Source organism: Copadichromis virginalis, linkage group LG18 (genome assembly GCF_057382275.1).
Source record: "Copadichromis virginalis isolate Kocher_CV1m ecotype Utaka linkage group LG18, C_Virginalis_male_GT1.1, whole genome shotgun sequence".
NCBI classification, from domain to species: domain Eukaryota; kingdom Metazoa; phylum Chordata; class Actinopteri; order Cichliformes; family Cichlidae; genus Copadichromis; species Copadichromis virginalis.
Genome location: NC_140635.1, coordinates 35,665,623 through 35,677,603, shown reverse-complemented (window position 1 = coordinate 35,677,603; position 11,981 = coordinate 35,665,623). Strand labels below are relative to the sequence as shown.

The 11,981-nt window shown below is 41.6% G+C and overlaps 1 protein-coding gene across 1 annotated transcript in view; it reads right to left on the bottom strand.

Moving 5' to 3' along the window:
• The window catches only part of fam110b (family with sequence similarity 110 member B), a 56,845-nt gene that overhangs the window by 18,757 nt on the left and 26,107 nt on the right, over positions 1–11,981 (bottom strand). The window contains exon 2 of the mRNA XM_085440345.1: positions 8,723–8,838. The gene's annotated coding sequence lies outside the window, so the exon portion shown is untranslated. The remainder of the gene's footprint in view (positions 1–8,722; positions 8,839–11,981) is intronic.

Below are 11,981 nucleotides of genomic sequence, written 5' to 3'. Positions count from 1 at the left end.
AACATTAACATTTTTAGATTATCTAAGTGAATTATATATTACGTTTAACCTGAGTAGCGAAAGACCGCGGTGATCTGAAAATGATGTGCCGGGAGTTTGCTGTTCTCGGCGGCTCCAGTGACCCTCGAGCTTCCAGCTATCTATCGAGCTGGTGGGTAGCAGACGTCTCCGAAAACGTCGGAGCACTTTTGAAAATATGTGATAAGATAAGATAACCTTTATTAGTCCCACACGTGGGAAATTTGTTATCTTGATAACAAATAATATAATATCTTGATAAACTGACAACCAACAGCTACATTCTCGCCTGAAAATGTTTATTTATAAAAGTTTATTTTGTGACCCAGAAAGAGTAATAAGAGTAATATTAAAAACTTAGTAGTGTCCGCCATTGTTGAAAACTGGAATTGGCTGAGCTGTGCTATGAATTCTAGGATAAGGTGGGCCACGAAGGACACACCCGACCCATCCTTCAAATTCGGAGAAAAGGAGGACACATTTGTCGGCTGTGTTCAGAGGAGTCTACGAATTTGGACAGCTTTCCGTCGCATCGCTGTGATGTAATCGGCCTACAAATGCCTCAGGAGGATGCAGCCCATGAATTTGGACACGCCCTATGACACTCAGGTGAAACCACAGCTACCAGTTAACTGTAGTATGCTGATGAAGACGATGTGGAATCCTATCAAACAGGTGCCATCTACAGCAGTTTCTAAACTTAACAATTGGTACTTTTAAATACTCTAGGAACAACAAGTAGGCCTGCAGAGCGAGAGCGAAGTGCTCTAATGGGGTGATATGGTACTACAAGGTCATTAAGATAAGATGGGGCCTGATTATTTAAGACTTTGTATGTGAGGAGCAGGATTTTGAATTCAATCCTGGATTTAACAGGAAGCCAATGAAGGGAAGCCAAAACAGGAGAAATCTGCTCTCTCTTTCTAGTCCCTGTCAGTACTCTTGCTGCAGCATTTTGGATTAACTGAAGGCTTTTCAGGGAGTTTTTAGGACATCCTGATAATAATGAATTACAGTAGTCCAGCCTGGAAGTAATAAATGCATGAACTAGTTTTTCAGCGTCACTCTGAGACAGGATATTTCTAACTTTAGAGATGTTGCACAAATGGAAGAAAGCAGTCTTACATATTTGTTTAATATGTGCGTTGAAGGACATGTCCTGGTCAAAAATGACTCCAAGGTTCCTCACAGTGTTACTGGAGGCCAAGGTAATGCCATCCAGAGTAAGAATCTGCTTAGATACCATATTTCTAAGCTTTTCAGGGCCGAGTACAATAACCTCAGTTTGATCTGAATTAAGAAGCAGAAAGTTAGCGGCCATCCAGGTCTTTATGTCTTTAAGACATTCCTGCAGTTTAACTCATTGGTGTGTGTTATCTGGCTTCATGGACAGATAGAGCTGGGTGTCATCTGCATAGCAGTGTAAATGTATGCTATGTCTTCTGATGATGCTGCCTAAGGGAAGCACAGAGATGAGTCCACTGTCAGAGGCCATAAGAAGATCATTTGTAACCTTCACTAAAGCTGTTTCTGTGCTGTGCTGAGCTCTGAAACCTGACTGAAACTCTTCAAATAAACCTCTGCAGATGATCTGTTAGCTGTTTGACAACTACTCTTTCAAGGATGTTTGATATAAAGGAAGTTTGGAGATTGGCCTATAATTCGCTAAGACTGCTGGGTCTAGAGATGCTTTTTGAGTAAAGGTTTAACTACAGCCAGCTTGAAGGCCTGTGGTACATAGCTGATTATTAGAGATAGGTTGATCATATTTAAGATCGAAGCATTAATTAATGGCAGGACTTCTTTGAGCAGTTTTGTAGGAATGGGGTCTAAAAGACACGTTGATGGTTTGGAGGAAGTAATTATTGTAGTTAATGTGGTTCTCTTATTTAAAACTGAAGTAAAAAAACAAAACAAACAAACCCTGATTTTCTTTTTTTTTTCTTTCAATTTGAATTAAGCTGCAAGCACCAATCAGCAGGCCCTGGCACCTTTGCTCACCTCCGTAGTCATAGCCCTTTATTGTGAGGATGTAGCCCCAAATGTAGTCATGTAGTTCTAACAGTGATCAGTATGAATACATATTGTGCACAGTATCATTTAAGCAATGCTATCAAACCAGATTAGATCAATATTAAATGTGTTCTATATTTGAAAGGTAAGCAGCAGAGCTGCTCTCCATGCTATTCCAAATAGCCTTCTATAATCTCAACTTTGGTCAGACCCCCCCTAACCCTGACCCTTATAGAAGTGCTCTATAAGGGTGACACGGTACTATGAAGTCTTTAAGATTAGATGGGCCCGGTTATTAATGACCTTATCTATGAGGAGAGGGATTCTATGTCCTTTTCTTTTTCAAAGTCCTCCATTTGGAAACAAATGTCTCTTTGTCCAAATTATTAATTATTAATTAACTGTATAAAATTACAGTAAAGTAACAGTAAAATTTGTTTTGTTCCCAAATGATTCTGGAGATCATCACAATGAAAAGTTAGTCGACACGTTTGCATTGCCCTTTTTAAAATTATGCTTTTGTGACATGAATGTGCGTCAGGTGGTGGTCAGGGCTATCCAGACTGACAAGTGGGACATTGAATTCCACCTCTCTGGTGGGGAGGGAGCCTGAGATTGTCTAAATTGGGGTCTGTACAATAGCAAATGCAGAAAAACATGTTTTAAGAAAGCAAATAAGTTGGTGTTCAAAAGAATATGATCGTTTGCTTGCAGAACACCAGGAGAGACGAGTCCTCCGTCACAGATGGTGTGGTCAGTGAGGATGGTCACCTGCAGGTTCAAGGTCATTGCATCTCCAACCCACATCCACTGCCACTGTACCTAAGGGAAGTTCTTCTGCACATACATTTGGATCACCCAAATCCATGACAGTCGTTCAGGCAGTCATGCCTGGACTGGAAACAAACATCTCTAAAATATTACAACATACCAGCTTCTGTGACTGAATGCATAACAAATGTGTTGTTTGACCTAGAGACTGCACTTGTGACTGAACAATAAATACATTTTATATTGATTATATCAGTAATGTACCTTCCAATACAAAGTTATGGAAAGTCTAACCTTCAGACTAATTTCAGAATAATTAAATCTTTCTTTCATTGTAAGGTTTAAATTGTCCATCAAATAAATGTAAAAAATTCTTTTTAAGGCAACGAGTTTGCAGATTTTTTAAGTTCAAAAAAGTTCAAACTAATTCGATTGAACAGTAAAATTACAACAGGATTTGAAACGGTGCAGCATATTGAACTGAAGGTTTTAAATTCTAAGGGCAATGGAGAAAGCATCATTGGATGGCTGTTCCTGCTCTTAATGTGTTATAGCCCGGTCCTCTCTGGCACAGCTGGCTGCCGGCAGAGCCCGCGGGCACGCCACTGCAACCCCCTCTGGCCTCTGCTCCGTAGCTGCGGGGTGACCTCTCGTTTGGGGCTCTACTCAGCTCTTCCCAGGATCGTGGCACGCCCCCCCCCCCCCTTTGGTGGTCCTCCTCGGGTCCTTGTACTCTGGGGCCTCTGGATATCTGGGGCCTGGATCTCCTCCATACCTGCTTCATGCCCTGGAGGACGGGGCTGTGGCCCCCCCACACCCTAGCAGATCGTTACATGGAGAAACCTTTGGAATACAAGCATGCTGATCCACACAGGTATGCACACATGGGTGTTCACAGACGTGGACTACAGCTTTCTTGGCTGCTGCCTCAAAGCACATTGTGCGCTGTCGATCTTGTGTGCTGCACAATATCGTTTATTATTTAATATCTACTGATATCTACTGCTAGCTAGTTTATTGTGATGGTGCTGTTTTTTTTTATTATGTTGCTCTTTGTTGTTTGCTTTCTCTTCTGTTTTTTTTCTCCATACAGGTGACCCAGGTGTTTTGTTTTTTTTTTGTTGGTGTTTTGTTTGTTTTTCTTTTTTTTCTTTCTTCCCCCCCTTCTCACCGTCTCTTCTCCCCTCTGGTTTTCTTTCTCTCCCTCTCTTTCTTTCATTCTTTCTCCCTGTCCTATCCCCCAGTCATGTCTGTCCCGTTTGTAGCAACTGAAAATAAAATAAATTCATAATTAAAAAAAAAAAAAGTGTTATTGCTACTGTTTTTTATTTTATTTTTCATTATTTTCCCAGTTATTTGGTTATATTGTAGCGTTGTACGGATATTTAAAACAGGTCACGTGTCTTAGTGACAAGCTGAGCTTGCCATTATTAGATTTTGCCAGCAACAAAGATTTGGAGAGGAGATTGCTACGTTGTCAAGTGGGAAAGGTTCTGTGAGCAGACACAGCTCAATTTATAGATTAGATCCTTATCTTGACGATGAAGGCCTCTTAAGAGTTGGGGGACGACTGACAAAGGGCTCCTTATCAGAAGAAATAAAGCATCCCTTTGTTCTTGCAAAGGATCAACATGTAGCAAGTCTCATCCTAAAGCACATTCATCAACAGCTTGGTCATAGCGGTCGTAACCACACCTTATCCACACTAAGGAGAAAATACTGGATCACAAAGGCCAACTCAGCTGTAAGGAAGGTTATCGCAGAATGTAATTTTTGCAGAAAATATCATGGAAAAGCCTTGGAGCAAAAGATGGCAGATTTACCCAAGGAAAGAATTTTGCCAGATAACCCACCATTCACCAACGTCGGAGTTGATTACTTCGGACCTATTGCAGTGCACTTGGAAGTGGCTAGCTCTCTAAGCACAGATGCCTGCATTAATGCTTTGCGCCGTTTTGTGAGTCGAAGAGGTCAAGTTGCTCACATCCAATCGGACAATGGAACCAACTTTGTCGGAGCAGACAGAGAGTTAAGGGAGGCTCTTGAATTGCTGAAACATACCCAAATAGCGGATGCTTTGCGACACATTGGAATAAGATGGAGTTTTAATCTGCCTGGAGCGTCACATCATGGTGGAATTTGGGAACGGATAATTCGTATGATCAGAAAGATTCTGAGATCCGTTCTTCAGCAACAACAGTTGGACGACGATGGATTAAATACGGTTCTATGTGAAATTGAAGCAATTTTAAATGACAGACCCATCACAAAGCTTTCTGATGATCCAAAAGACCTAGAGCCACTTACACCAAATCACATCCTCCTGATGAAAGGAAAACCATCTTTACCACCCGGACTATTTGACCCTCAGGATATGTATCTGAAGAGAAGATGGAAACAGGCTCAGTACATCTCAGATCTTTTTTGGAAACGATGGATACGCGAATACCTGCCTTTGTTACAGGAGAGACAAAAATGGAACCAAAAGAAGAAGAATCTAAAACCTGGAGATATAGTCATTATAATGGATTCTTCTGCACCACGTGGTTCCTGGCCACTTGGAAGAGTTCTGGAAGCCATTCGTGACAAAAAGGACTTGTGCGATCTGCACGTTTAAAAACAAAGACTAATATTCTGGAAAGACCTGTAACTAAACTTTGCTTGTTACATGAGACTGTAATCTAAAAGTGTGTTACTTATGTTTATTTATGTGAATGTCTAGGTCTAAAGTAGACTGTATTAGTGGCTCCTTATTTTCTTTGTGATTAGAATTGCCATGTCTGATAGCCATTTCAATTAGGGGCCGGGGTGTAGGAGCCATTCTTGGGTTAATACCTTATGTGGTCACTAGAGGTCACCTTTTTCTGTTTTGATTATGTAATGTAAAGGTATTTAAGGTAGACGCACGTAATCGGCGTCAGGTGTGTCATTAAGAAGGCAAACAGTTTGTGACCGTTGTGCTGTTATGCTAAGTCGATACGGAATAAAGACCAAAAAGGACAAGATACATACTGCTGGATTTATTGGACTGTGAACTTAATTCATGCATACCAGTGACATCGCGTCACCCCCGTTAACGACCACCTCAGTGGCTTCAAGCGTAGGCTTAGCCTCTACAATCTGTATAAATAAAGGTGAAATAAAAATTAAAAAAAACCCCTCTGCAACAAAAACATAACAACATGGTCAAATACTAAAGCTGTGCTAAAATGATAACAGTCCCCGCTTTAAACATTTCTCAGAGAACCAGTCATATAACAGATAAAAATGTGTTGGTTATTTTGTTGTTTTAGAGCCCGATGGGGAGTTTACAGGGGGACAGGACTGATGGTAAATGGAAATGAACTGGTTCTTATATAGTGCTTTTCTACTCTTCCTGAGCACTCACAAGTTTTATACAACATGCCTCATGATGATGGATGCATCAGAACTTGGGGATAGTATTTTGCAAAAATATATTTGGGCATGCAAACTGGAGCAGCCAGACTGAAAAAACAGCCTTCTGATTAGTACATGAGCTGCTCTACCTCTTGAGCTACAGCCACTCAATCAGGAAGTCAACTGGAATTCACTTTGGAAGATTTATTGGCTTTTTAGTAATCTAAAACTGTATGGGCACAGCCTGGGTCTTCTTTATTTATTTGTTCTTGTCTCCTACATTTAGGCAAAAGTAAAACAGACGCCTGTAGCACTTTGACCATGTTGGGATCTCAGTGTTAGCATGGTTCACACCAGCAGGTTGGGAAATGAAGGGTCTTCTCACTGAGTCGGCATCAAGAAACCGTGTGTGATGACTCAACTCCACCTCCTCTCTTTTTTCTCATTTCTCTCTCTCTCTGTTACTTCTAGGCATAGAGCCAAGGAACACAAGCAAACACACACATGCTCACATAGCCTCTAGCTCTTTCGATTTCCTGAGTTAGCAGCATGGTGAGCAGAGGCAGTACACTCCACATTCCCACCAGTATTCATCATACTTCAGCGTCTCTTTCAGAAATTAGCTTTTGGTTCACAATAACCTGGATGAGCAGAAATATTGATTTACATGACCTCCAAGCTGTATTTTTACCAACAGACAGGTAGTGAGGAATAAAGCAAGCTGACACCCATCAGCTATCTCACGTCAACATTCAGATGCAACATTTTCTTTTTATATGATTGTTTCTGAACCTCTGCGCTCTCTCTACACTATACACTGAGAGGGTACCAACCAAGAAAGAAGGCCCTGCTCTAAGATTGACACCTTCAAGTTTGACTGACATTTTCAGCTGCCCACATGAGCAAGCCAAAAGCCTTCAATCCTAAGAACACTGTTCCAGATGTCAAGCATGGTGGTGGCAGCATGATGCTCTGGGGCTGTTTTGCTGACAGTGGTACATCACACAAAGTACACTGAATAATGGAGGACAGCCTCCAAAATCTTCAACTCATCTTCAAACTCAACAGCTAGACATGTGACACTTGGAATATCAGGCACCTCTGGCAGCTTGGAACACATTGAGGTAGTTACACAGCTGATCAGAGAACCCCAGAGAACACAGGTGATCTAGTCGTGCTGTGGTTGGATCTGGCTAATGCCTACGGATCGATACCGCACAAACTGATTGAACTTGCACTTCACCACAACCCTGTTCCCAAGAAGATTAAAGACCTAATCCTGGATTACTATAACAATTTCAGGATGCGAGTCAGAAAAATCAGAATGGCATTGCCTAGAGAAGGAAAAATAACAGGTTGTACCATCTCTATAGCTGCGTCAGCTGAGGTTGTGTGCAGAAGACCCCTGTCCAAGTCTCAAGTATGGCAGCCCCACCTAAGAGCCTACATGGATGTGAAAGAGTGAGCAGCAAGGAGCATGGTCAAGGTGGGTACACTCCAGTTTAGGATTACCAAACTGAATGCAGGCAGACACACGGTTGGGCATTAAAGGAATCGCCAAGGAGAAGCCCATTCAAGCCACACAGACAAGGTGGCTTTAGATTAAGGGGGCTGATCAGTGGACTGCTCCTGGGACATAAGTCGAGGCCTGATCAACCCCAACCGGGTCACTTGGGTGAGTCAGCTAAGACCCAAAACGCCCCATGACCCCAGGCAACGGGACTGTTCATAAATGGTAAATGTACTAGTGCTTATATAGTGCTCTCTACTCTGAGCACTCAAAGTGCTTTACACAACAACACAATATCAATGATGATGCACACCAGCGCATCCTAGGAGATGTTTCTTGCATATGTACATATCCTTGTTTCTTTATGATCACTTCCACCTAGATGAGATTCCCAGTTCCAGACTCACTGAAGCTTCCCCGCAGCATATTACTCCAAACACCATGTTTCACTCACAGTGTGCACTGTGTCTCTGCAAAAGTGGAGGCAGTCCATTCTTGTCCAGGGTTTTGGTGCTTTCCTTCTTTGAGACTACGATGGCCGACTTGACAAACTCATCCATTAGAGTCTTTCTACAGTTACTCTGTAGAAATTTGGAGCTAACCCTCAGTTTGAACTTGATTTTGCAAGCTTTGTGCCTTGGCTCAATAAAATAAAGATAATTTGTGCTTTCTGAAAAAAATAACTAGTATGTTTAAAAATGCACTTTTCATTTTATTTTTATAGGAGGGAAAATAATTTTACCCTCATCTGCACGCGGCCATTTGGTTATAACATCAGTGATACTACAGCCTGGGGAGCTGCTATTCAAATTCCAAAATAGCATTTTATATGATATGATGATATTGCAACTTAATGAATTACAATTTCTACACTAATACAACACAGACCAGGAATTCTGCTCTCTTGGGTTTTGTTTATTCATAAAATAATTTTGGTAAGCTGTTGGATCTTCAAGCTGCATGTCTCAGGTTTTTTTTTAAACTAATAATATCTTTAAAAAAAATGTCATTACATAAACTGAGTTTTTTTACTTGTTTAGAGCAGTCGGCCTCCCTGGACGCTTTAAGCTTTCGCTATTGGCTGTCAGAGCTGGACTCCTCCTCCTTCTCTGCCAGTTGCTCCAGATTATCAGTCGGTGTCACAGTGCCTAAAGAAAAGAAAACACATTAGAAAATAAAAGATTTGATCATGATGAGTGACATTACTGACATCGAAATAGAGCATCTTACATCACTGGTGCTGCTTTTACTCCAAACATAAGCAGCGAGCAATATAAGCAAATCGAGAAGCTCGCTATATTCCAAGATCTAGAAATGAAGCCATTTAAGCACATGTTGCAAAACAATCCAGAGAGATAAATATCAGAGAAAAGGATTCCTTGATGCATGTTAGTATCACAGAAAGTCATTATTATTATTATTATTACTATTATAGCGGTGTCATTATTATAAAACATTATAAAAACAGACAGTAAGAGTGGGAGGCCAGTGCTTAATGGAACCAGTCCTGTTGTTTGTCCCAGGATTTGGACTACTGATATGTTACACATATCCATCCATCCATCGCAGCCAGGTCAGCCAAATGTCCCAGAAACAGAAAACTGTGATCTAAAAGGAGTTTGACCACCACAGCTAGAACAAGCTGCCTCCATTTGAACCAGATGCAGGTACGGCCTTTTCTCCTTGACCTTTCAGTGCTACTGATGCTTCAGCTGATTGATGTGATGATAACTGAACTGTACGCATAATGCGTGCTGCTGGAATGACTTTCAGTAGTTGAATAAATTAACAAAAGCTTATTTATCTTTGCTTCTAATCAGGATGAAATATGAGAATTTAAGGCCCTTTTGAAGTGGTTTTCTTTCTTCAAACATTTCAGACATTTGCTATCAACCTCTCTCCTCAGCTCTCACACACTGTAGTTCAGCGGTCCCTAACCATTTTTTGGGCCACGGACCGGTTTAATGTCAGACAATATTTTCACGGACCGGCCTTTAAGGTGTCGCAGATAAATACAACAAAGTAAAATGATACGACCAAGACAAAAACTGTGGTATTTTGTAAATGAAGTAATTAAAGAGAATTCACTGTGCAACTGTGTAACTTTATTAGCAGCGTACTCCTGAAATGCGGCAACAACACTGAGAGTAACATCCTCCTCTCTGCCTATAGTCTATGGCTGTATCCCAATTCAGGGTCTGCAGCCTTAAAGGCCGCATTTTAAGGCCGATTACGTCACAGCGACGCGACGAAGGCTGTCCCAATTCAAAGGCTGCTCGAAATGCAGCCTCAAATGCGTCCTTCATTTCCCTGAATTTTAAGGATGGGTCGGTCTATCCTTCGTGGCCCAACATATCCCAGAATGCATAGCGCAGCGGTGGGTGTGGATAATTTTGCCAAAAAAAAACGGCGGAAACGGGGCGGCCAAAGAGTAAACTTTTAAAAGTAAGTACTGAATATTATGTCACTTATTTATGTGCGAATGTTTAATAAAGAAGAACATTAAAGCATTACTGTTGGCCACATGTCGGCAAAGTTATGTGACATTAGCGATGTTAGTACTGACTTGGTTTTAAAGCCTTTACTTTTAAATATACCCCGTTCAATAGTCGACCTTAATCTTACAGAGATTGTGATGATTTTGTGGATAATTAAAGTCAGTCATATATCCACAAACACAACAAGCTGAAAGTCAGTGATGCTGCTCGGTTTGCAGTCCTGAACATCACGGCACAAGCAGGATCCACTGCACTGTTAATGTTAGCTGTGTTATATTGCTGCCTCTGTTCGGTGGTGTCGAGCCAAACGGACTTTAACGTGTGTTTGAACGAGCTGACGGTTTTTATAGGCCGATGATTTTTTGTAACGTTATAAACAATGAAAGGTGGTGGATTGGCCAGATGCTGGCAGATGTGTAAAAATAACTCAGTTGTTTGGTGGTGGCTATGGCGGAGCTTCCACAGAGGCAGCAGGTGGATGAGGGAAAGGGGAGGCAGGAGGAGGAGAGACCCGAGGCGGCCACCGGTCTGAGTGTCAGGTGAACTGAACTTCAGGTAAGAAGTTATGACCTGCAGTCTATCTGGGTCAGATATAAACCAAGTTTAGGTAGAGTTTATTTTCGTTGTGCTGACTTTTTACAGTCAGTTACAATAACTCGTACTGCGTACTAGCTAGCATGACGGAGTTTCTATACAGCTGGGTGGGTGCTATGATGTTACTGATGGTGAACTTTATTTAATTCATAAGGTTAGTTAGTAGAGTTGCCAAATGTTCTGTAAAAAGACGTTATCGTCTCGTATTCAGAGAAAATATTACGCGTTTCATGTTGAGCTGAAAAAGAACAGTTTGTCCCGGACTTCAGCTACAATGAAAAAGACACAAAGCTGGAGTTACTCTGTGTTTACGCTGCACAGCTGCCTCTTCTTCTCTCATTCTCTCCCTCTCTCTCCTGTTGCTACTTCAATCATGAAAGTGATCAATGATCAGCTGATCGGCTTTTCTCTCTTCTTTGTTTATCGTCCACTTTGCGCCAGAAACAGGAAACCAGTGGATGTCGCGCTAAACAACAGCAGCACGTTTAAGCTTGATCAGCTGTTGTTAGAATTTATTTAATATTACTTTCTAGTATCAGCTGATGTTTGCTGGAGCCACAGCTGTAAAGCTGCTGGTCATGATGTTGGTTTGGATATGTGGTGAGAGGGAAACATGAAGATGAAACCAGGAGATGTCCTTACTGAACCATCAGAGCTGAACAGGTGATGGAGAAACAGGTTTACCTTTTAGGTGACATGGATGAGTTGAAGTTATGAACTGTTTCTGAGAGACAAATAACACCAGGATCCTTTTCTAAGCAGCTGACAGCTGGTAACTGTGCAGGGGCGGGTCTAGCAAAGTGTTGCCAGGGGGGCAGGTAGGGCATTAACAGGGAAAGGGGGGCACAAAGAAACACTTTCTTATTCTCATTTAAAATGTCTCACTTTTATTAATTAATGATCTGAAGCTTACAACCAAAGTTTTTATCTGACGTAAAATGTATAGAAACCAACAAGACTGTACATCACTGTCACAACAGCGTTTGTTTTCATTCAAAGGCTTTATGGCTTTAATACCTGGGGGGCCGGTCTCTCGTCAAAATGCCCGGGCCGATTTTTTGTCCCAGTCCAGCCCTGGACACGACACGCAGTGAGTTAATCCGAGAAGATGCATTAAAAAAATTAATGGCCGGGCCAGCGGTGCACATCGCAAATCAGCTCGCATAGACACATTAGTTGTGCCGCTTCTTAATGACGGT